Raw genomic sequence first — 26,397 nt, 5'->3', positions numbered from 1 at the left:
TGGAACCTTGAAGGGAGATAGTAATTCAAGAGGCAGAGAAGAGTAAAGGGATTCAGAGAATAGAGACAGAGAGTTCAGAAATGAGAGATAGTGTGTATGAAGGTTGAGGAATTGGAGATGAAATGTCAAGTATTAGGAACAGTATGTAGGCCATTTTTTTCTGCAACATAGACTGTGTGAGGGGGAGTATTGTGAAGTCATTTGGATAGATAGGTTGGAGTTTGATTGTGAAGAGATTTAAATGCCAAGGGAATTTATAATTGATTTTAGATGCAATTGGGGCTGCTAAAGATTTATTTTTTTCAGAAAGAAAGTGAAATAGTTATATCTGTGATATAAGAATGTCATCATTTTGGAATCTGTACAGATAAGAGATGAAGAGTGGAAAGGTTGAAGGTATAGAGATCATATAAGAAGCTATTTTGATAGTCTTAGGAAGAGGTGATAAAGGCCTCAACTAAAATAGAAAATTTGTGAATAGAAGGGGATGGGAATAAGAGATGTTGTAGAGGTAATACTGACAAAATTTGGTGATTGTTTAGATATAGAGGGTGAAATAGAAGACTCAAGGATGACTCTGGGTTTATTAACTTGATTAACTGGAAGTATGGTAGCATTTTCAACAGAAATCAGAAAGTTTTAGGATAGATTTTGTGGAAATAGCCTGATCTTTGTTTTGAACATATTGAGTTTGAGATACCTAAAGGATACCTGGGCAGAAATATTCAGAAGGCATCTGAGACTGGAATTTAGGAAAAATATTAGGACTGTATATATAGATTAGGAGTCATCTGTATAAAAGATGTCATTAGAACCCATGGGAACTGATGAGTTAACTAAGGTAGAGTGGATGTATATGCATATATATGTATACATACACACATATACATACATACATATATGTATATGGAAGGGGGGATAGGGAATGATGGTCAGACATATAGGCAGACAACCAGAATAAAGCAGTTTCATGGAAGCTAAGTAGAGAGAGTATCCAGAAAGAAGTGCTAATCAACAGAGATCAAATAAGATGATGTTTGTAAAATGCTTAGCACAATATCTGGCATATGATAGGCTCTTAATAAATGCCCATTCCTTTCTCTTCCCTCAATGGTGTCTAAAGCTAGAAAAGATAAGTAAAATGAGAGCTAAAAATTTGATTTTGTACTTTTTTGGGGGGGGGAAGAGGTATTAATGATCAGTAGATGAAATGTTAGTTACTATTTATAAATCTATCCAAGCTTTGCTATTCTCTTCCAAAAAAAAGAGTAAGATGCACTCAATTTAGAAGGATAGCTAAGTCCATAGGAGAGGAGACAACTTGGAAAAAAGTAAAAATTATTATGAATGAATACCAGAGAACTCTAATACTTAGAGAACTCACTTTTCAGCCCTCTCCCCCAGCCTCTGGGTGCTGAAAGCATAGAAGAAAGGCAAACTTATAAGATTGTGCCTGGGGTTCCACGTCTTAGGTCCTACAGCCTCTGTAATGTGACTCTGGTCAAATCCTACCTCACCCCCATCCTACAAGAAGGCAAAGATGCTGATTATATGATATATTCTGATACAGTACAAGTGAAGGAAAAGAGGGAAGTAGAAAGAAGAATTGCTAGGGATGCCAGCAAAGGTAGATATGCTGTGCTTGAAGGAAAAGTGACTGAAACCCAGTTGGGACCAGTTTTGTTTACAAGTGATCACTGAGGACAATCAGGCAAACCCTCTATCCTCCAACAAAAGGAAGCTGAGGTAGCCTTGGGAAATCTGCTCACTAGCAAAGGGGAAGGGACCTGAAAGTGAATGATAGGAAATAAAAGAAAAAAAGTGGAAATGCCAAAAATACTGAGAGAGAAACATCAATGAAGGCCCAGAGCACAAGCAAATGTTAAATCAGCAGAGGGGATCTGAAAAACAGAAGAGAGAATGAGTAAAACTTCAAATAGAATACAAAATTCTTTTAGAAAATATTAGAGTATGAAGGAAAGAGAGGCAATAATAGGGCCTGAGGAAAGGCAGAATTCTATGGATTCCCAAGAGAACATTAAACATCAAGAAACTATAGAATGGTTCAAAAGAGAAATCAATCAATCCAGTATTTATTAAGTATACACTATGTGCCTGGCCCTGTTCTGAGGACTGGGGATACAAATAATGCAATAATACCTACTTTTAAGGAGTTTATATTCTATTAGGATAAATAAAAGAGAAAATTAGGAATGAGTGTAGATCAGAGATTAAGGTTCTGAAAATAGAATTAAAATGCAAAATTAGACCTTTTAAGAGACATTGAATCTACAACAGAGAATTTCTGTAAAGAAATGAGAAAGAGATTCCTCTCCCAGATCTGCCTTCTCACTCTGGAAGTTCCCTCAGTCCTTATGACCTCCTCATCTTGAAACACCCTCTCCCCTTTTAGTCCCATTCTCTCATTGGTAACTTCCTCCTAGAACTTCCATTTTGAGGGAGAACCCAGGCATACTTTTCCTGATTCCATTTCTGACTCCTTGGACTTTGTCACCATGCTTCTCTCCCCCTTCCTTTTCAGCGTCTTTTTTTTATGTGTTGTTTTTCCCCATTAGAATGTAATCTTCTTGAGGGCAGGGCCTTTTTTGGTATTTATTTCTACTTATATTTGTATCCCTAATGCTTAGCACAGTACTTGGAACATAGTAAGTCCTTAATAAATGCTTGTTGATTTGACTTGAATAATAGATTTGGAACACAAAAATATTAGAGCAGTGGAAAATATGGCAGAAGAGAAATGAAAGGCAACATATGAATAAAAAGAACATACAAATTCTATACAAGCCAAAACAACTGGCCTTGAAGGTAGAATGCACAGAGATAACTTAAGAATTATAGGTCTTAGACAAACATGACAAATTTTTAAAAACCTGTATATCATAATCAAAAAATATAAGAAAGCTGTCCAGAACTTCTACACATAGGCAACAAACATAAATCAGAATTCACAGACCACTTACAGAAAAAAAAATCCTTATGATCTAAATTCCAACATATATAATAATTAAATTTAACAATTTCAGTAACAGAAACAAGTTTGGTAAGAAGTTGGGTGAAAGGCTTCTAAATATGAAAGAAAGAAAATTAAAATGGGATCATTCCACGGTCAAGAGAAATTGCGGAAGGAAAGGGAATAGTATATCCCCAAAAGTAAAGAAGTTCAATTTGTAACACAAAATGACATACCCTAAAAAAACCATTGGAAAATATGAATGTTCAACAAAAGAGAAATATCCCTGAAACCAAAGAGTCTGAGCAGAATATTTGACTTCCAAGCATCCACCATAGAAGCCCAAGAAAAATACTTACAGTCACCAAGAAAATAATACATAATGAAATAATTTATCTCATGTTTTGCAGTTATTGTTTTAAAAAATAAAGACTGATTATGGGATAAAAAAAAGAACAGAGATGGACCGAAGGATTAAAAAAGGACACAAGGGAATATAGATTTAATTAGAATTTTAAGAATCAGAAGTAGCTAAGGTAGAAAATTGAATTCAAGTGTCTTTGACTAAATGCCTTGACCCCCTGCAAGTAAATTACTTTCTTTTATGAGAAGTTGCAAAGTAGAGGTTGCCTAAATGGGGGAGGGGAGAGGTGAGGAACAAGAAACCCACCTAACTAGTCTTTAAGTGAACACCTAAGGGATGGTGATTTTATAGTCTCTCAACAAAAGGGAGGTTGTGGGAGAATGATAGAGGCAGCAAAGGAAAGGGACTGGTGGGGGTAGGGTAGGCGGGGGGGGGGGGTGAGGAGAAAAAAAGTCTGAGTTTGGGGATATATATTTATCGTGGGATATAAGGACCTCATGTTGGGTTTGGGCTGAATTTGTACATCGGGAGGCCACCTTCTCTGAGAAAATGTAATTCCTATGGGTAGTATCCCAACCCACAAGAAAGGAAATGTGAGTTCTTAGGGCCAGCTGGCACTCAGAATTGTTGAGGGGATAGCGAGCTAGGTATGAGATGATACAACTTTTGGGAAAAATTCAGATCATAGTGAGGGCAGGGTTGGGACTCGGGCACATAATTCAGAACACAGGTTAACGTCTACCACGTAGTGCTATTCAATGTTGTTCTCACACCAATTGATATTTCTAAGAATGAACCACAGCATGAAAAAAGAGGAGATGAGGCAAGCTCTACAAAGGCACTAATACCAAAATTGGTTGGAATAGAGAACTTTTAAACTTGATTCTTCAGAAGCTTTAACCCCACAAAGGACCCAGAGAGCCTAAAGCAAGAAATAAGCGTACCACCTACAAAAACAAAACTCAGAACAGACTAGAAGGATAAAAAAGATAGTAAAGAGAACATAGCAAAAACAAACTTTTTAGATAAAGGAACAGTAAAAGAAAATGAAAATAAGAGGCCAAATTGGGGGGCGGGAAGGTTTTGAAATAAATGTTTGACTCAATGAGGGAAAAGGAACAAAAGTATAGGAGAAACAACTAACTGAATAAAAGACAAAAAATAGTTATTTAAGCAAATTTGAAGAACTTGAGAAATGATAGGCAAATGAGAGTGGAGGAGGGGAGAAGAGAACCTATGGAATCATATTACTGTGAAAGTAGTTTAAGCAAAATTAATTGTTGGGAGAAAGTACTAACTTAAGAGAGAATGAAAATTTATAAAAGAAAACAGTATTAAAGAAATAAGTGGAGGAAAACACATGCTTTACAGCCACAACTTTAAAAGCAAATGGTTTAAACAATCTAAGAAAAAAGTGACAGACTAGATAAGAAAACAAAACCCACCAATCTGATATAAATATATGAGAGACACATATAAAAATTAAAGACATATGTAGAACCAAAATGAGATACTTGAACAAAATTCATGATTCATCAAGTGAAAAAAACATACACCAGGAATTCCAATCTTGCTATAAGCCAAAGCAAAAAAAAGTTTACATCACTAGAGATAAATGGAAAACTATTATGTTTTAAAGAATTATAGACAATGATCTGATATCAATATTAAGCAAATACTCATCAAATAGTTTAATTTTAAATTAAAGAGGGAAAAATTGATTCAATTGTTGTATATATATAATACGTGTATTTGTATATATACATGTGTACATATATACACATATACATGTGTTTGTATGTGTGTGTGTATATATATATATATACATAAAGAATATATGCAATAAGAGTAGGAGACTTTAATGTTTCTCTCTCAGAGTTGAACAAATTTACAAGAAAGAGAAACAAAAGGGAAACTACAGGATAGAGCAGTTATTAGAGAATTTATAGCAGAAGAAATAAGAGAATGGTAAGTTTGAAGAGAGCAGTTGCAGTTGAGTAATAGGGTCAGAAAATGGATTGCAAGGGATTGAGAAGAAATTGAGATGAAATTAAAGAAACAAGTATAGACAATCCTTTCTATGAGTTTTGTTTTGAAAGAAAAGAGATATAGGGCAATAGCTTGAGAGGATGGCAGGGTCAAATGACGGACTTATTTTCTTAAACATAGGTAAGATCTGGGCCTATTTGTAGGTACCAGGAAAAGAACCAGAGGATGAAAAAAATAAAGTGAGAAAAAAGAAGGAATTAATGGGGGTAAAGTTATTAGAGGAGATTGGATGGGATCAAATGAAAACCATAGGGGGACTCCACTATGCCCCACTCAAGATGAACTTATCCCAATTTTTTTTCCTGTTATTTATCATGAAAGTCTAGTTTAACAATTCTTTTATTAATTTATTTATTTTTAGTTTTCAACATTGACTTCCATAAGTTTTTAATTTTCTCCCCCTTTCTCCCTCCTCCCTCCCTAGGATGGCATGAAATCTGATATAGGCTCTACACATGCATTCCTATTAAACACATTTTCACATTAGTCATGTTACATAGCAGAATTATAGTGAATGGGAGAAACCATGAGAAAGAAAAACAAAACAAAACAAAAAAGAAAATAGTCTGCTTCACTCTGCATTCCGATTCCATAGTTCTTTCTCTGTATATGGATGGCATTTTCCATCATGGAGCTCTTCACTTCTGAACTCATTACTATGCTGCTGACTCAAGACTTGATTGACTACATCTTACTCATCCTTCCCTTCCCACTGACTGATGGGCTGGAGGGCAGAGTACCAAACTCCTTTCAATGCCTTTTTTCATAGAGAGAAGAAACTGGACTTTCAGATCACTCTACTTTGCATCTGCTACCCTGTCTGGTTTCAACTCTATGGAATAAGATGCCTCCTTGTCAGTTATTCCTTGGTGTTCCACCCCTTCTCCTTTCCTGCTTCCTTTTGTGTATTATCTACCCTTTTAGATTGTAAACTCATTGAGGGCAAGGACTGTTTTTTATTAATTGGGTCCCCAGTACTTAACACAGTGCCTGGCATGTCTTAGGCCCTTAATAAATGTTTATTGGATTGGATTGGATTGATCTTAGCAAAGAAAAGACCTTCATTAGAGACTGAAGCAAAAGAAAAGAGAATGAAAGATTTGAAGAATGGATTCTGGGAACAGAAAATGTCCATAATGGTTAGCCTGTCTTTTTTCAGTAAAGTAAATCTCCAGAGAAGAGAGTTAGAGAAAGGAGGGTAGGTAATATAGGAGTTCTGAGGAGAAAGAAGGTAGTTTTGCTGTGGAAAATTAGGGAAGAGTAAAAAAAGATTGGCATGTAGCAGTGAGGGTTTAGCTGATATTAGATAACATAAACTTGTAATGAACCTACTAAATCTGATTGTATGGCTTTGTCCAGGAGTTTATAGCAACATGTGAGTAGAAACAGAGAAGGGTGGTAATCCCAGATTAGGGTTTGTCCAGGTGTGATTTCAATAGGACAAAGGGGAAGAGTTGTTAAACTGGTCATTCATAGTATCAAGACTGTGAAGGGGAAGGAAGTGACATAAGAGCAGACTTTCTCCTTTCCAAGGGAGAATAGGAAAGAATGGGAGGATTGTAGGTCATTGCAAGGACAAATCTTCTTAGGAGGAATGATTGAGAAGGTTGTGACTGGAAAAAAGCATTCCCCCAAACTAGAGTTCTGGAATATGGAAGTTTTAGTGTGATGATGGGATCAAGGACATCACTATCCTATTGCCCTCCTGGCCTTGTTCCTGGCTCAGGGATTTCCAAAACCATCACAACTTATACTGAAACTTCCCTTAGTGCATAGAGTTTCTGTGACTATCTCAATTTGGAAAATTGTCCTGTCCCCTTCTCCCATTAGTGAATTTTTTTTTCTTCTGGGCCTCCATTTTGGGGAGGAGCCCAAGCTGGTCCCCTTCCAGTTCTGTTCTTGGTGCTCAGACTTAAAAACTATGTTTCTGTGCCAAGTACTTTCACTCCAGTCTACCTCCTTTTCAGATACCTCCTCTGTGTTATCTTCCCATATTAGACTATAAGGCAGTTCTGTCTTTATGTTTGTACTCCCAGTGTTTAGTACAATACCTAGCACATAGCAAGGATTTCATAAGTTCTTCTTTCCTTCCTTCCATCCTTCTCTTTGTCCCTTCTTTCCCTCCTTCCTTATTCCCTGCCTTCCTTATTCTTTCCTTCTGTGGTAGAGGTTGTTGTTGTTTGTCCTTTGTTCTTCAAGAGGACTGTAACATCAGGGAGGTGATGCCATGACATGTAAGTGAGTTAGATTTAAAAGAAGGAAGGCTGTGCAAAGTCACCAGCTTTACTTTCTCCTCTGGAGCTATTTGTGTCCTCTGGGGCAAGCTGTAGATCAGGATGACTGGAGGTGGCCCTGGATGCAGTGGCAGATCTTGGCCTTTTTAAGCTAAGGTCTTTAACAAGTCTCAGTTTGACTGAGGCAATGCCCAATCAGTGATTAAGGCTAGGTAAGAAATGAGGCAGAGAATGATCTCTTTTACCTAGCCAATGAATAAAAAAATAAATAAATCTGGGATGGGAAGACCCCAAGGGTTTCTGGTTAAAATAGAAACAATTGCTACTTATATTCACTCTGAGCCAAGCAGGTCCCAAAAAGTAACCAAGTGGGGCTTGGCCTGGGACCTATTGTCGGCCAATCAGTGAGAGCCAGCCGGAGTGATTTGGGTTTAAGAAATGATCCTTAGGAAAGAAATATAGTTCACAAGCTTCAAGATATCTTGCAAGGTTTCAGCAATCAAATTTATATTCCTTTGGTCAGAGCACCTGCAGGAAAGGTGTGATACCCTATGTGGATGGAGGGAAGGGAAGGGAAGGGAAAGAAGGAGGGAAAGAAGGAAGGAAGGAAAGAAGGAAGGAAGGAAGGAAGCTGTGTTGCTCAACTGGCCAGTTCCAGTTGGGTCCCCAGTGGGGCAGCTCCACAGAGATTGTTGTTTGTCCTTTATTCTTGAAGTACCATGACATCAGAGAGGTGATGCTTTGACATGCAAGTGAATTGGATTAAAGTGAGGGAGGTCTGTGCAAAGTCACCAACCTCACTTTCTCCTCTGGAGCTATCTGGGTCCAGTGGCAAGACATAGATCAGGATGACTGGAGATGACCCTCTGTGGTGGAGGTAGAGCAAAGGTGAAATCCATGGGAGTTTACATATAGCCTAAGTACTAGGCCAACTGATCTGGCTAAGCTTCTGTCCTACTATGTTCATTCCTACCTTTGCACACACTTAGACTTTGAGTCTATTCTTTTTTCTCATTCTCTGGGAAGATGAAAATAAAATTCCACCCAGTCCTTAAGACCAGACTCAAGTTCTTCTATGAAACCCTCATTAAACACCCCAGCCCACATGGATCTTCTGCTTAGAGCAATTCATTTGGTTTTTACTATATGCCAATTTACATTGTCATGTGTCCATGTCTCATCTCTTTTACTCAACAATAAGCTTCATAAAGACAGAGACTAATCCATTATTTTTATAATCTCTCTTCTACTCACCCCTCTCCACATAGTCCTTTGCACATAGCAGATGCTCTATGAACCTATTTGGCCATTCAAGGATATTTTTTGAGACATCAGTATTTATGGGGCCCTGTGTTATAAAGAATAAATAAGCTACAGTCCCTGCTCACAAGTCACTTACAATCTAGCAGGGGAGATGAAACATGTATACAAATAACTAATACAAAGCAAGCTGTGATTCCCTGCAATAAAAGAGGTATAAACAAATATGGATTAAAATGAAAGACATCTGGGTTTTTAGCTGCAGTTTTCCAAGAAATCCTCAGCATCTCCAAGCATTTATTTCAGTAAACTTCCACATGGTTTGGTAGAAAGAACACTGGAATTAGAATCTAGGTCTTAGGTTGAGATACTGGCTCTATTGATTACTTATATGACCTTGGTAAACCACTCTCTGGGCTGCAGCTTCCTCGGTAAAATAAAGAGATAGAACTGGGTGACCTCTATGGCCTTTTCTAGCTCTAGAACCCATGACTGCATTGAGACAAGGCACATTATGAAATGTGGTCCAACAATAAAGAATACAGTAGACCTATAGTTTCCCTTCCAGTGGACATTATGATGAATTTGAGAACTTTGTTGTTGGAAAGGACTTTAAAACACAGAATGTTAGAGCACAGAATATCATAGCAGGAAGAGCTCTTAGAGATCTAGTCCAGCATTTCCCAAATTAATTTGGCTTTAGAATACATTGATGAATCTTTCTATTAATGCAATGCAACATTACATTAGCTCTTTTGGCTTACACTTCACACTATGGACCCAAGTTGATCTTATAGTCTATAAAACCCTCAATTCTTTTCTATTTGAATTGTCTTTATACTCTATGACTCCCACAGCCTATACCTGCACAGTTGTTGTCTCCACTATGTTATCCCACTGGGAGCCAGTAGACTGACTTGCACCAGCTTCAGAGGTTTGACGTGAGGAGTAAAAAATGTAGCGCAAGGAGCAAAGAATATAATGTAATTATAAGATATTATATGTTGTGAAGGGCAACTAGGTGGTATTGTGGAGAGAGAACCTGGCTTGGAGTTAGGAAGACCCAGCTTCAAATCTGGCCTCAGATACTTCCTACCTGTGTGACTCTGGGCAAGTCACTTAATCTTGTTTGCCTCAGTTTCTTCATCTATAAAATGAGCTGGAGGAAAAAAAATATGGCAAAGCACTCTAGTACCTTTGCCAAGAAAACCCCAAATGGGAGCATAAAGAGTCAGACAGGGGCAGCTAGGTGGCGCAGTGAGTAGAGCACCAGCCCTGGAGTCAGGACAACCTGAGTTCAAATCTGAACTCAGACACTTGACACACTTACTAGCTATGTGACCCTAGGCAAATCTCTTAACCCCAATTGCCCTGCCTTCCCCCCTCCAAAAAAATATAGAGTCAGACACTATGAAAACGACTGAACAATAACAAAAATATGTTTTGAGAATGAAATAAGATTATATGTAAAATACTTTGTGAACCACAAAGCATTACATAAACATAAGCTATTATGATTATTATTGTGATAACTGGATTTTTATAGGAAAAGTGTTTTGTGAATTTTAAAGCACTAGATAAATGTCAATAAGTATTTATTAAGTCAGTAAGTATTTGTTAAGCAACTACTATGGGCCAGACATTGTGGTAGACTTTGGTAGACTGGGTCACCCAAGTGAAATGCACTGTCTGACCTCAGGCAAGTTTCTTCCCTTCTGTTTTCAACCAGTATGTTTATTTATCAGTGAAAAAAAGGGGGATTGGACTGAAAGACCTCAGGCAGCTTCCAGCTCTTATAGGGAGGTGCCTGGGAAAAGAAGGCAAGCAAAAGAGAGGGGTGTTGGCAGGAGAATGGCAAAGCAAGGATGCATAGGAAACATTTCCTGATTTTTATCTTTAAATCCATTCTCATAGTAGGTAAACTTTGGAGTTTTCATTCCCTTTAAACTCTGGCAAAGGGACTGATGGCAAGAGATAAATTTAGGTTCCAGATCAGATGGGGGCAAACAGCAAGAACTACCAGACTGTGAAATAGCTTCCCCAAGGGAAGTGGCGGCCACTTAAATCAAAGTCTAAAACATTCCCTCACCTATTATTTCATCTGTTAACTTCCAGCTGGGCCACCTCTGACCCATCCAAGCAAGCCGGCTTCTTCCTCATAGAAATAGTTATGCCTTTGCTCTCTCAATAAGGGCTAGGCCACCATCCCCAAACACCAAACCACTGGTTGTTTCAATGAGAAATTAATTCCCCATATATAGGTGCCTAATGAAAAGAACATTTGATTAAAGTCAGAAGACCTGCGTTTAAATACCAACTCTGCTATTTACTGGTTACATGACCCTGAATATATCATTTCCTCTCTCTGGGCTTCACTTTCCTCATCTGTAAAGTGAAGGAGTTAGACTAGACTGTTTCAAAAGTTACTTCCTTTTCTAAATTCCATGATTCTGTGTTTAGTCTAGGAAAGATGGGTAGAGGTAGAAAGAACAGATGGGTGTAGTCAGAAAAGGAAATCATTCAGATGAAGTATTTTAGTGCCTTCCTTTTGTGATTTTCTCCAGTTTATCTTATATATGTTTTGCTTGATGTAGCTGTTTCTGCCTTCATCTGCACCATTAGATCATGAGCTCCTTGAGAGCAGGGACTGGTTTTTGCCTTTCTTTTTATCCCCAGTGCTTAGCACAGTACCTGGTACATAGTAGTTGCTTAATAAATGCTTATTGACATTTATACAGTGCTTTATGGTTTATAAAATACTTTTCCTATGACAATCTTATTACTAACATAATACTAGTAATAGCTTATGTTTGAAATAATGTCCTGTAATTCATAAAACATCTTGTTTTTGCTTTTTCAATTGGTATTTTATTTTTTCCAATTACATGTAAAGACAATGTTTAACATTCATATTTTTTAAATAAGATTTTGAGTTCCAAATTTTTCTCCCTCCCTACTTCCTCTACCTCTTCCCTAAGACAGTAAGCAATTTGATAGAGGTTATATATGTACAATCATGTAAAACATATTTCCATCATAAAATGTCTTATATATGATCTTATTTGATTCTCACGATGTATAATGTTTCATAAATATATTCATTGCTCCTTGCGCCCTGTTCTTTGTTCCGCAAACCGAACCTCTGAAGCTGGTTCAGAGATGATTATCTCAGTTTTACTGAGGTGGAAACTGAGGTCGCCATATGGTAAAATTACCTGCCCAAGTTTTCATAGCTACAAGTGGCACAGCTAGGACTGAGCCCCAAATTTTCCACTTCAAATAGAGGTTCTGCTCATTCCACACTCCTTACATTGCCAAGATTCCTGGAGACATTTAGAATCATTGAATTCTAGAGAGACTTTAGAGATCATAGGTTCTTAGAATCAAAGATTTAGAGCTGGACATAACCCATGATATCATAGGATCATAGACCTAGAGCCAGAAGGGACCTGAAAGACCATCTAGTCAATCCACCCAGTTTTACAGATAAAGAAACTAAGTCTCAGAGGGGCTGTGACTTGTCTAAGGAAATAAACATTAGAGGTAAGGTTTGAACCCAGGGCCTCTGACTCACGGTGTTCTTTCCATTCTACTTTGAGATCATTCAGTCCATTTTACAGTTGAGGGAACCAAGGCCTAGAGAAGGCTAATGAATTCCTCAAGATCAAACTCAGAGTCAGTGGCAGAGCCTGAACTAGAACCTGACCTTAACACTGGGGCTTTTTCCAAGTCCTCCACTGGACATGTGGGAAAGTCACTAAGCAGCAATGGATCTGTTGTCATTTTGTTGTTTCCACCTTCACACCATCCCAGTGATACATTTTCTTCTTTCCCCTTGCACAGCCACCATGCTGGTGGCTCATCACCCCTTACCTAGACTATTCCAATGGCCTGCTGGTAGGTCTCCCTGGCCTGAAGTCTTTCCTTACTCCAATCCATCCTCCACTCAGCTGCCTAAGTGATTTTTCTAAAGCATAGGTCTGACCATGTCACCCCTCCTACACAGTAAACTTCTGTGGCTCCCTATTACTTCCAGGATCAAGTATAAAATGCACTGCTTTACATTAAATTCCTTTACTAGTTGGTCTTTCCTTACTCTTCCAGTCATTTTATATCTTGCTCTTCAAACACTCTATAATTTAGCTATATGAGTCTACACGCTATTCCTCAGGGAGGATACTCTATCTCCATACTATATGCCTTTACACTGGCTGACCATCACAGCTGGAATGCTCTCCTTCACTTCTGCCACCTGGCTCCCCTGATCACTAAGACCAATTCAAATCCTACCTTCTTCAAGAGGTTTTTTCTACTCTCTTCCTACCCCAAACTGCTAGTGCCTTCCCGAGATTACCTTCTATTTACACTGTAGACATATCTTGTATGGACATAGTTATTTGTATGCTGTCTCCCTTACTAGAATTCGAGTATCTTGAGGACAGGGACACTCTTTTTATTTTTCTTTGTGTCCTCAGTACTTAGCATGGGCCTGGTACATAATCAATACTTAATAAATGCTTGTCGACTGATTGATTGCCACACTTGCCTTGGCAACCAAGAGTACCACCAAACAGGTGTTCTTAGGAAATACTGTGAATGAAACAGGTTGGGCTAGAGCCTGGTGCTCGTAAGAAATAGATCCAGAAATATTAAACAGATCAAAAAGGTTTCAATCATGGAAGGGAATCTTGGCAACTACATCGGAACTAGACTAGCGGTTTGTTCCTTGAGGGTCAAAATAGTGCCTGCCCACCTCTGCCGGGAAGCCCTCCTGAGCCTTCCACAGCTGGTGACTTCTAAACCACATTCAAAATAATGCCAGAATCAGAAGTCTGCAATCTTTAAATTATATTCCAAAAAGATGCTCAAAGCATAGATCATTGAATTATGAACAACTCTGGCGTCTTTATTGATGATGTGGAATCTGGCTGACAGATACATTTACACTGCATAAGCATTTGAGATGCTAGAGTAGTTGCTTATTAGTCCTGTTGTGAGGCAAAACACCAGATTGAAATAAATAGGAACTCATGAGCACAGGATTCTGCTGCCTCTTGGATTAGCTGTTCATGCTAACCATCTGCCGAGCATCTGGGACCCTTGGATTCCAAAATCCGTATCCCTACAGTACAGGTGGGAACAAGAAAAAATATAAATACTGTTTTTAAAACACAACCATAATCTGCCCATGAAGTAATTTAAGAGATGGAAGGCATTTACTCCATAATTTATTGCTGAAAACTGCTCTTTAAAGGTACCTGCAGATGCCAATTGTTTTAAATGTCACAGCTCCATCGACTGTTTGAGCTGGAAAGGACTTAAAAACCTACAATATCAGAATACGGAACAGAGAGTTTTAGAAGTGGGAGGGACCTTTGGTCCCAGGATGCCGGAGCCAGAGAGGAATGTAGAGCTTATCTAGTTGAACCTGTTCATTTTCCAGAGAGGTAAACTGAGGCTCAGAGGAGGATAAGGACTTGTTTAAGAGTTCATAATTACTGCCAGAGCAGAGTCTTCTGATTGCTTGTTTGGGGCTCTTTACACTACACTAGCCAAAGCTAACCCAACATGGACCTCAATCAGGACCAAATAAACGGGCTTTGCAGGGCAGGCCCTGCTGACCTAACTCTTTGGGAGCCTCTTATTTCTTTTAGAGTAGTTCCCCTCCCCCTCCCCCACTACATCTTCTTTTTTTGGGTGAGACCCAGGAAGAAGAGCAAGCAGTGATTAATCGTGTACAGTAAATCTATTAATAATGCTGAATACTTTGTGGCTATTTACATCTTTTAAGATGCAAACATTAACTAACAAACCAATTTGGTTGAACATCAAGGCAAATTAGTTGGGGGAGGGGTGAGGCAGTGACAGCAATAATCAGGGAGTGGACTTACTTTCCCTTCTTAGCTCTGTCTTAGGCATTATGGGACAATCACAAAGGGGAGGATGGAAGGACGAAAGAAAGGAAGGAAACAAGCATTTATATAGCACCTACTGTGTTCCAACCACTGTACTAAGTGCTTTACAACTATCATTTTATCCTCAAAAATAATCATGGGATATAAGTACTATTATTAGCCCTGTTTAATGGATGATGAAACTGAGACAGATAGAAGTTAAGTGACTTGTCCCAGGTTACATGGCTACTAAGTTTCTGAGGCTAGATTTGAACTCAGATCTTCCTGATTCCAGACCAAGTACTCTATCCACTGTGCAATCCAGCTACCTTAGGTATTTGAGTTTTTCTAATTTTATTTGACCCCTTGTGACTTTGCTCAGGACAAAGGGTGTTGAGTTCACAGAAGGGCTTCATTCTACACTTTCTGGAGAAAAACAAATTAAGGGCAGTGTAATTTTGATCAAATTTAGGACATCACAGAAGACCCCTGAAGTTACCTTAAATCCTATTGATGGGGCAGTTCCTCATCTGGGAACAAGATGGCAGACAATAATTTTTTAAATGGGCAGAGTTTCTGTACTTATTCAGTGATTTTGGCTAAGTGTGACCAATGAGGAGGCGTGCAAAGACATGCAAATAACAACTTTGAAGGATGGGCTGTAATTTCTAGAACCAGTATCATCATCATCATCATCATTAGATTGTTCTTTTAATTAATTTTGTCTTCCTAATTTGTAACTGCGACATAGGCACTAGCTAAATACCTATCATGTTGAAAGAAACATTTTTATTATTTTAACAGGTTAGTCCTTATGACCTTTAGGTTGGGTGTTCCAATCAGGATTGATTTCTAGGGCAAGCTTCTTATCTTTGTAATGTTTGGGCTCCAAGAAGCCTTCCATCACAGAAGATTCCCACCTAATTCTGAAATTTTAGGATTCTAAATATTGAACATATATCATGCTCCCAGCCCTGTGGGTAAGGCAAGAGAGGAAGAAGTGCAGGGTAGCGGTCCTAGATACGTTATTGGAGCTTAGCCCAAGCTCTTCACATTTGTAAGGGGCTTTGGAGTTTGTACAGCATTTTCTTCACATTTCAAATCTTTCCATGCCATTCCCTTCCTAAATCTATTCTTTGTCCTTACCATGATTTCTAGTGCCTCCACTCCTCAGTGCTTTTCTAGGCTTACCCTTGCTTTGGTTTCATTGTCCTTTCTAATCTTGACCCTATAGCACCATCCTCTTACTTTCGAATTCCTTGTTGCCCTCATGCCTTGACAAACCTCAAACCTAGATTACTCCCACCAACTACAGTTATCCCTTCCACATCATGGAGGTTAGGGCTGCAGCACCCTCTTAACCTGGAAAATCTGTGTAAAATTTTTTGACCCTCCCTTTGTACCAGAAAAGAAGCCTGAATTTTTTCTCTCTCTTTTATGGAGTGTTTACAGTACCTTTGTGTAAAATTTGGATTAAGTATTTTTCTGTGTTGTTTGCCAGCATTCATGTGTTGTATGTGGCTTACACAAAACTCCCCCCAAATTCCTATTTAATTTCTTATACCAACCTGTGATATATATTGAAACAGTGATGGGGAAAGTCACGATGTGGAAGGGATAACTGTACCTTCTTCACTCCTACTCACATGCTGCTGAATGGTGTTGGAGGAAGTCATACAACTGTGCTAAATTCCTTAATCTCACATGTTACTTAATATCGACTGGGCCTTCACCACTGCCAGGTAATCTTTTTATTTTTCCCTAATTGACTATCTTACCACAGAGGGTATGATGACTTTCCTTTCTCTCCACAAACCCTGCATACCAACCCCCCCTCTTCCCCATCTCTCAGGTAGGGACTTTGCTTCATACTTTGCTGAGAAAATAGAGGCCATTTCTATGGTCTTTCTCTTTGCCCCTTCTCTACATCTCAAAATCCCTTCCCACCCTCTATTATCCTCTCTCCTTCTTTACTCCAACCTATGAAAAAAGGGCCTTTCTCCTCACCAAAGTCAAAACCTCTGCTTTTACTCTTGATCCCATCCCTTTGTCTCTTCAGACAAATTGCCCACACAATTATTTCTGTTTTTAAAATGTCCATCTCTATCTCCTAGATCCTTCCTTGCTGTCTACAAGTATACCTGGTCTCCCCATTCTTAAAAAGGCCCTCCCTTGGGCTTTTTTATGGGAGCAGTGGGAGAGACACTAATTACAAAAAACAAGGAAATGAGGAAGAGAACAAAGACAGCCAAATTTGTTAACGTAAACCTGACAATATTATTTACAAACCTTTTTTTTTTTAGTACTTTAAAAACTCCAGGTCACCATTACTTAAAAATAATCATTGGGGGTAAACAGTAATACAAAGTCCTCTTCTGACTCAACTCTCTCTGTAAGTTATTATCTTATATTTCTCCCCCCTTTCACAGCCAAATTCCTCGAAAAAATATCTGCCTTCATTGCTTCATCTTCTTCTCATTCCCTTCTGAATACCCTGTAATCTGGCTTTCAGCCTCCTAGTTCAATTGAAACTACTCTCCCCCAAGTTACCAAAGATCTTGCTTGCCAATTCTAGTGGCCTTTTGGGGGCTCTCATTTTTCTTGGCCTCTGGAGCATTTGACACTGCTAGCCACCCTCTCCTCCCAGGTCCTCTCTTCCCTCTGAACATTGCTTTCCATGATACTGCTCGTTCCTGCTTCTCCTACCTGGCTGACTGCTTCTTCTCAATATTCTTTGCTGGATCATCATCCATGTTCTGAAGCCTAGCTGTGGATCTGTCTTCTGTATCTCTGTCCTGGACCCTTGGTCTTCTTTCTCTACGCTTTCTCAGTGACCTCTTTAACCTCCATGGGTTCAATGATCTCTATGAAGATTATTCCCAGACATCCAGGTCACAGAGTTGGTAAGTGTCAGAGCTAGGCCATGAACTCAGATTTTCTGACTTCATTATCATTAAAATATGACCTTGCATATACAAGATATAGTTTAATAAGATCCAGAACAAGTTTCTTTCCTGAGTTCCAAACCTACATCACCAGCTACCTATTAGACAACAAGCAGGGTACAGGTAGGCTTTCTCAATTGATATTCAGCAATGGGTCACATTTTTACCATTTTAATAATAATATTAGCTAGTATTTACACAGTACCTTAAAATTTGCAAACTACTTGACAAATATCTCACCTGATCTTCACAAACAACCCTGTGATATGGGTGTTATTATTATCCCTGTTTTACAGATGAGGAAACTGGGACAGAGAGGCTAAATGACTTGCCCAGGGTCTCACAGGACTTGAGGCAGGACTTGAACTTAGGTTTTCCTAACTCTACTGACTGTGACACCTAGCTCCCTCAATTTCACAATTAATGGAAACTTGTAGAAAATGTAAGTTTTCACTGCACTTGTTGGTGCCTCTAGGAGATGGGGAATTTGTGAAAGATATTATATGGCAAGACAGGGTAAACAAAAGGTTTTTTCTTGGTTTTAGCTGTTTGATCATGTCCATAGGAATTGTATGGAGCACCTGCTGAGCCAGGTAGTGACCTCAGTGTGAATTTGGCCAGTTTGAACTTTTATTTGTTACCACCTGCCTGGAAAAGACCTACAGTATCTCCCTCCATGCTGTCTATTTATGGGCTATCTGAATGAAATGAACTGCCCTAATTGCCTTATTGGAATGTCCAGATCAAGTTAGCTCGGATCAAGCTTACCATAACAATTAAGGCCCATCTTTTTAATGCTAACATTTTGGTGGTGGTATTAGATGTCATAAAAGCATGGCTAACCACTGCCTCTGACGAGCTAAAGATGAGTCCCAAACAGAAGATGGGGGAAAGGTACATGGTGAGTGAGGGCAGCAACACAGAAGCAACAAGACACTCTGAGGAATAGCAGTAAAGGGCATCACCAAAGAAGAGTATTGAAGGAAGAATGGATAGGCCAGTCATGTGGCAAAAGCAAGAGATGCTGCTGCTCTTTGGTACTCTTGCAATGGTCAGGAGAAAGAAAGGAAAACCTCCAGCATGTGGGGTTGATGCACTGTGGCCAATTTTTGGGGAAGACATGGGTGAGAGTCACAAAGGATGGGATGCACAGACGGACTGCAATCTACGTCATTGGAGAGAACATCCAAATGAACGAGATCACAGAGACCCTGCGGATATTTAAAGTTCTATAGATGTCTTGAACTCAGCATCAAAAATAGGGAAGTTGGGAAGAGGGGTAGGTTGGGAGTAGGATAAATCATTGAATCCCTTTTTAGATATGCTGAGTTTGAGACCCCATTAAACTCTGAAAAATTATTGAAGATCCCAAAGAACATTTGCAAGCGCTTGTGTGTGTGTGTGTGTGTGTGTGTGCGCGCGCACGTGTGCGTGTGTGTGTGTGTGTGTAAGGGGTTATATTCAGAGGTGTGTTGGTAAACAGTTCTGAAAAATAGTATGCATTGTACACTTTTAAGTTTAATCTGCATTATTAACATATTCTCCATCACTTTCTTAAGTCTAAACAATCAACAATAAATCAAGGTCTGATTTGTAGTGTTTGCCAGTTTCTCAGATGTAAATGTTCATACTGAAGATTTCACAACTAGTTCTCTGAGTCAGCACAATTTGGTTCCTGCATACTTTTGTGCATCTATAAATATTTGCCATATTAGAAACTAAAATGGGGGGGGGCAGAGCCAAGACAAAAGAAGAAAAGTAGAGAAAAGGCAGGGACTCACTTGTGCTCTCCCAAATTCCTGTCCAAACAACTTTAAATAACACCTCAAAATGAATTCTAGAGCATCAGGAACCACAAAAGGACAGGGTGAAACAATTTTCCAGCCTAAGACAACTTAGAAGGTCGCAGCAGGAAATGTCTGTTGTACCAGGGTGAGAGTAGAGGGCAATCCAGTGCAGCAGATACTCCAGCAAGCCAGCATCAGGCCTTGGGGGCAACTGAAGTGGCAGCAGGGACTTCCAGAGCCCTAAACCCACAGATGGTAAGGGGCTTGGACAGCTGGTCAGAAGGAGGTTATAGGGGTCCCTTTGCTGGCACTGGGTGCAGGACTCTGTTGCATTGCCCATATTCAGATTTGGGTCAAAGTCATGGGTCACAATCTCAGGGCAAGGAGGAACACTAGCACACCAGAGCTTGCAGCCCCATGGGAACGGGGACCCTACTCACAGTTTCATGGTGGAAAGGAGTGCTTGTGGTCATTCACAGACCATAGCATAGGCCAGAAGAGTAGTAAATAATTTCTCCTTTGATCATACTACCTAGGAAGAACTGAAAACTTACAGATCCCCAGAACTAGCTCTGAAAAAAGCTACAAAAAAATTCTGAGTCTTGGGACAGTGCCCCTTTTCCCTTGGGAGTAGAGCCCAACTTTAACATAAAGTTAAAAGTCAAGAAATAGGCTGGAAAAATGAGCAAACAACAAAAAGAATCTGGACATAGAAAGTTGGTATGGTAACAGGGAAGATCAAAACAAACTCAGAAGAAGATAAAGTCAACACTGCTACCTCTAAAATCTCAAGGAAAAATGTGAGTTGATCTCAAACCCCAAAAGAATTCCTAGAAGAGCTAAAAACATTTTTAAAAATCAGAGATGTAGAGGAAAATTTTGGAAAAGAAATGAGAGTGATGCAAGAAAATAATGAAAAAAAGAGTCACTGGTTTGTTAAAGGAGACACCAAAAATACTGAAGAAAACAACAGAATAGGCCAAAGGGTAAAATAGGCACAAAAATTCAATAAAGAAAACAATTCCTTAAAAAGTAGAATTGGCCAAATGGAAAAGGAGGTACAAAAGTGCACTGAAGAAAATAATTCCTTAAAAATTAGAATTGGGCAAGTAGAAGCTAATGACTTTATGAGACATCAAGAAACAACAAAATTAAATCAAAAGAAAGTCATATTAGAAGAAAATATGAAATATCTCATTGAAAAAACAACTGACTTGGAAAATAGGTTAAGGAGAGATAATTTGAAAATTATTGTACTACCTGAAAGCCATGAACAAAAAAAGAATTTAGACATCATCTTCAAGAAATTATCAAGGAAAATTGCCTTGATATTCCAGAACCAGAGGGTAAAATAGAAATTAAAAGAATCCACTGACCACCTCCTGAAAGAGATCCCCAAACAAAAACTCCCAGGAATATTATAGCCAAATTCCAGAGCTCCCAGGTCAAGGAGAAAATATTGCAAGTAGCCAGAAAGAAACAATTCAAATATCATGGAGCCACAGTCAGGATCACATAAGATTTAGCAGCTTCTACATATCAGAGGGCTTGTAATATACTCTGGAGGACAAAAGAGCTAGGATTACAACCAAGAATCACTTACCCAGCAAAACAAAGTTTAATCCTGCAGGGGCAAAATGGATATTCAAATAATAGAGGACTTTCAAGCATTCCTGATGAAAAGAACAGAGCTGAATAGAAAATCTGACTTTCAAATATAAGACCCAAGAAGAGAATAAAAAAGTAAACAGGGAAAAAGAAACCATAAGGGATTACATTTCTATATGGGAAGGTGATTCTTGTAACTGCTAAGAATTTTCTCATCATTAGGGCATTTAGGAGTATACATAGAGGGAATGAGTGTAAGTTGAATATGATGCTATGATGTCTAAAAATATAACATTAAGGGTGAGAAAGAGAAAGGCACTGAGAGAAGGAGAAAGAGAGAGATAGAATGGGGTAAATTATCTCACATAAAAGAGGCATGAAAGAGCTTGTACAGTGGAGAAGATGGGGGAGGTGGTGGGGAGCACAGTGAATCTTACTTTTATCAGAATTGGCTCAAGGAGGGAATAACATACTCAGTTGGGAATAAAAATCTATCTTACTCTACAGGAAAGTAGGAAGGGAAGAGGATAAGTGAAGAAGAGGGGAAGCTGATAGAAGGGAGAGAAGGTTAGGGGAAGTGGTGGTCTGAAGCTAAACACTTTTGAGGATGGACAGGGTGAAAGGAGAGAGAGGGTAGAATAAACAGGGAGAAAATAGGATATAGGGAAATACACAGTAATAATAACTGTGAAAAAATTTTATAGCAAATTTCTCTGATAAAGGCCTCCTTTCTCAAATATCTAGAGAACTGAGGCAAATTTATAAAAATAACAGCCATTCCTCTATTGATAAATAGTCAAAGAATATGAGCAGTCTGTTTTCAGATGAAGTAATCAAAGTTATCTATAGTCATATGAAAAAATGCTCTAAATCACTATTGATTAGAGAAATTCAAATTAAAACATCTCTGAGGTACCACTTCACACCTATCAGACATGCTAATATGAGAGAAAAGGACAAATGTTGGAGGGGATGTGGGAAAATGGAGACACTAGGGCATTGTTGTGGAGTTGCAAACTGATTCAACCATTCTGGAAAGCAATTTGGAACTACTCCCAAAGGCCTATAAAACCATGCATACTCTTTGACCCACCAATACACTACTAGGTCTATATGCCAAAGAGATAAAAAAAACAGAAAGGAAAAGGACCTACATGTACAAAAATATTTATAGTAGCTCTTTTTGTGGTATCAAAGAATTTGAAATTGAGAGAACTTCCATCAATTGGGGAATGGCTGAATAAGTTGTGCTATATGAATGTAATGGGATACTATTGTGCTATAAGAAATAATGAGCAGGTGGATTTCAGAAAAAACCTGAAAAGACATATATGAACTGATGCAAAGTGAAGTGAGCAGAACCAGGAGAACATTGTACATAGTAACAGTAATATTGTGCGATGATCAACTGTGAATAGCTTAGCTATTCTCAGCAATACAAAGATCCAAGACTTCTTGAAGGACTTCTGAAAAATGCTATCCACCTCCAGAGAAAGAACTGATAGAGTCTGAATGCAGATCAAAGCACACTTTTTTTAAAACTTTCTTTTTCTTGCTTTTGTGGTTTTGGTCTGTGTTTTGTTTCAAAACATGACTAATGTGGAAATAACCAGTTCTGTTCATTAGACTACCTACCTAAGAGGATTGCTGTGAGAAGTATATTTTGTAAATGTTAAAGTGTTGCATTTATACAAATAAAAATAATAATCCTTAAGAGCTCACATTTAGGTTATACTTTAAGGCTCACAAGGTGCTTTAGGCTTTCTAAATATGACCCTTAACAAATCATTCCTTTTTCCTGGGCTCTAGTTTCTTCATCCATAAAATAAGGGAGTGGTTCTAAATGATCTCTGATGCACCTATGATTCTTTGAATGAAAAATAAAACACCTTAATTGCATAATATAAGCACAGATTAAGTTCCAACTGTGTGCAATATTATATTATGATGGACAGGTAATCCAAAGGCCTAAACTCAGGGATTGGCTCTAATGCTCATTAGCTACATAATCTTGGGCAAATCGTTTAACCCAGTGGTTCTCCGAGGACCCCTGGACTCTCCTACACCCTTTCCTGAGGACCCTCTCAGAAGATCCACAAGGCCAAAGCTATTTTCATAATAATACTAAGATGTTATTTGCCTATTGACATGCTCCTCCTTTTGCAACTACATATCTACATAAGGCCAGATTTTCTTCATCTACTTCAACCAAAACAACAACTCCTAACAGATTTAATGCAGAAGCAGATACGAGAATCCAGCTGTCTTCTATTAAGCCAGACGTTAAAGAGATTTGCAAAAATATGTAAACCAATGAACCCTTTTCACGTTTTTGTCTTGGAAAATATAGTTTTCATCTAAAATCCTCTTTATGTTAATATGTGATGCATTTATTATTATTTTAATGACTTAATAAATATTTTAAAGTTTACACATTCTAATTTCTTTTTAAATATTTTATTTTTCCCAATTAGACGTAAAAACAATTTCCTGTTTCTGTTCAGGGCACCTCTATTCCCAGAATCTCCCAGGCTTGTAACATCAGGGTCATGCTCAGCTCTTCTCTCTCTGTCATGTGCCATGCACATTTATTTGCCAAGGTTTGTTGATTCTCTCTACATGATATCTTTTGCATCCATCTTTTTTGATCTACTTACACAGCCACTGAACTACTTTAAGTCCTTATCACGTCTTCGCTGAGCTCCTGGAATGACCTTATAATTCATCTTCCTCTTTTGTGTCTTCCTCCTCTAATCCATCCTTCACACAGCAGTCAAAATGATGGTCCAATAGGGCATAGGTCTGACCATGTCCCTCTCTTGCACTGGTAGCTTCTCATTGCTTCTAGGATAAAATACAAACAGCTCAGGCTGGCATTTGAAGCCTTCCACAAACTGGTTCTGACACGTACTTCCATTTCTATAATACATATAGGGTATACAGGTTTCAGGGAAGACTGTGTCTTAGGTATAAGGGCTGCTTTCTACCTTTGGTTCCTTCCTGCCACCCAACTCTCACCTGTGGCTCCTAGAAACTATGGCATGTGCAGCAGCCACACCCTGTTAAACTGTTTTGCCGTATGGGCTAAACCAGGCTGAAAGTAACTGATGGGCCTTAAGCCCATCAGTGAGTTATGGGGGTGTCTATCCCAAGTACGTGAAGATTTCCCTAGTGGAATGGGCAGATGTGAACAATTTATTCCAATGGGCCATGAAGGTGGTGGAGGCAGGTGCTGTGGAGCTTAGAGCTTGGTCAAAAATCGAGGACGCCAAGGTTATCCACTGCATCCCAAGCCATTGCCAGTCATCTTGACTTTTGTCTTGCACAAGACTCCAGTGGCTCTGGAATAGAGAATGAAGCCGATGACTTTGCACAACTCACTTAAATCCAATTTATGGGTGAGTCAGAAGGCATTACCCATACCATTTTACTATTTCCAGAGCTAGTTCAGTGTTTGGGAGGCTTTGAAGGAAAGTGCGGGAGAGAAGAGGATTAGACCGTCTACCAAACTGAAGTCCTACTGAGCTGTTTTGCTGACCTTGCTGTATGGTTCTGAGACCTGGGCAGTATACCAGTGCCATGCCAGGAAATGGAATCACTTCTATTTGAATTGTCTTAGGAAGATTCTGAAGATCACCTGGCAGGATAAGGTACCAGATACCGAGGTTCTTTCTTGAGCTGAATTGCCAAGCAGAAAATGCAACTCTAATGGGCTGGCTACGTTGTTCAAATGCCAAACACAGTTTTGCCTAAATGACTATTTTACAGACAACTCCCATAAGGCAAGCCCTCACAATAGAGGTCAAAGGAAATGATACAAGGATATTCCCAAGGTCTCTCTGAAGAACTTTGGAATCAATTGTGAGACATGGGAGACACTGACACAGGACTACCCAGCATGATATGCCTGCATCAAAGAAGATGCTGTACTTTATGAGCAAAGCAGAATTGCAGTAGCTCAAAAGAAACATGAGATGCGCAAATTTGGAAACATCTATACCCCAAATGTTCATATGGCTGATGTGCCTGATCTGTGATGGAGCCTTGTGAGCTAGTATTGGTCAGATATGCCGCAGCTGGACACATTGTACTTTGGCCCTGATTCACACAGTGATGTCATTTTGGTCCTCTTTAGGCATGAAGGACAACAACCAATATTACATATATTAATATTTTAATGAATGGATGTGAGAGGGTGGGCAAGTGCCATCCCTTACATGGAAATGCCTTACTCCCTGATTTGCAGCATGCACAGAAATTGTATAAGTGGTTCTGGTCTGCTAGCCATGTGATAAAGAGTAGCCTTTTTGATTGACAGCATAACCAGAACAAAAGTTTCTAGCCAGCCAGGGTAAGGCCCTTAGTGTGTATCTTCCCTCCCTGACTGCCTTCCAATAAGAGACATGCTATAAGCTTCCAGATGGGGTTCTAGTGGCATCCTTTAGGAGTTAGGGCTGTCTTTCTCTAATGTTATTGGCTCAAGCCTCCATTCTGTGTTCCCTGATCCGTCCTCTACCTGTCAATTGCAAATAATTAATGCCCCAGTTCTATTTAACCAATAACCGTCAGTTAACTTTCACAAAGGGATATTTACTGTAAAGATGTAACAATAATAGAAGTATAATCATTTTCTCCTGGATACCTGGGGACACACTCTCCCTCATTCTACCTTGGTCCATGGGGAGAGCAGTCTCAGACTTAATGAAATTTCTATGTAGTGTTTGCCTCACCAAGTTCACTTCCAAATATGGCATGGCTGATAGATAAATTTACATCTCAGCTACTGCTGGGCCAGGCTGAGCAAATCATTTAGGCCTTCCCTTCTCACTCTCTGTTTGTTTTTTGGTAAATTATATTGTGGATTTCAGCTCCCATACCCTGATCCATACCTCCACTCTCCAGACTTTTTGAAGGCCACAAGGAAATAGTCATCTCTAACTTGCTTTTTTATGCGAAACGTGGAAGAGAACAAATACAAAGAAGCAAATGAACTCTAGAACAGGGGTAGGGAACCTGTGGCCTTCTAGGTCCTTGGGTGCGACCTTTGGCTGAGTATCAGTTTTACAGAACAAATCCTTTTACTAAGGGGATTTGTTCTGTGAAGTTTGGATTTAGTCAAAGGGCCTCAATTGAGGACCTTGAGGGCCACAAGTGGCCTTAAGGCTACAGGTTCCCCATGCTTGCAGAAGATGGAGCATGTGTAAGCCTTGGATGGGGAGGGCATGAGGCTCCATCCAGAGGCCTAAAGCATTCCTCTCTCACTAGAAGTCAGCCAGGGAGGGAAG

Source organism: Trichosurus vulpecula, chromosome 3, assembly GCF_011100635.1.
Source record: "Trichosurus vulpecula isolate mTriVul1 chromosome 3, mTriVul1.pri, whole genome shotgun sequence".
NCBI lineage: Eukaryota > Metazoa > Chordata > Mammalia > Diprotodontia > Phalangeridae > Trichosurus > Trichosurus vulpecula.
The sequence above is the reverse complement of the archived record's forward strand: the minus strand, read 5'-3'. Positions refer to the sequence as shown.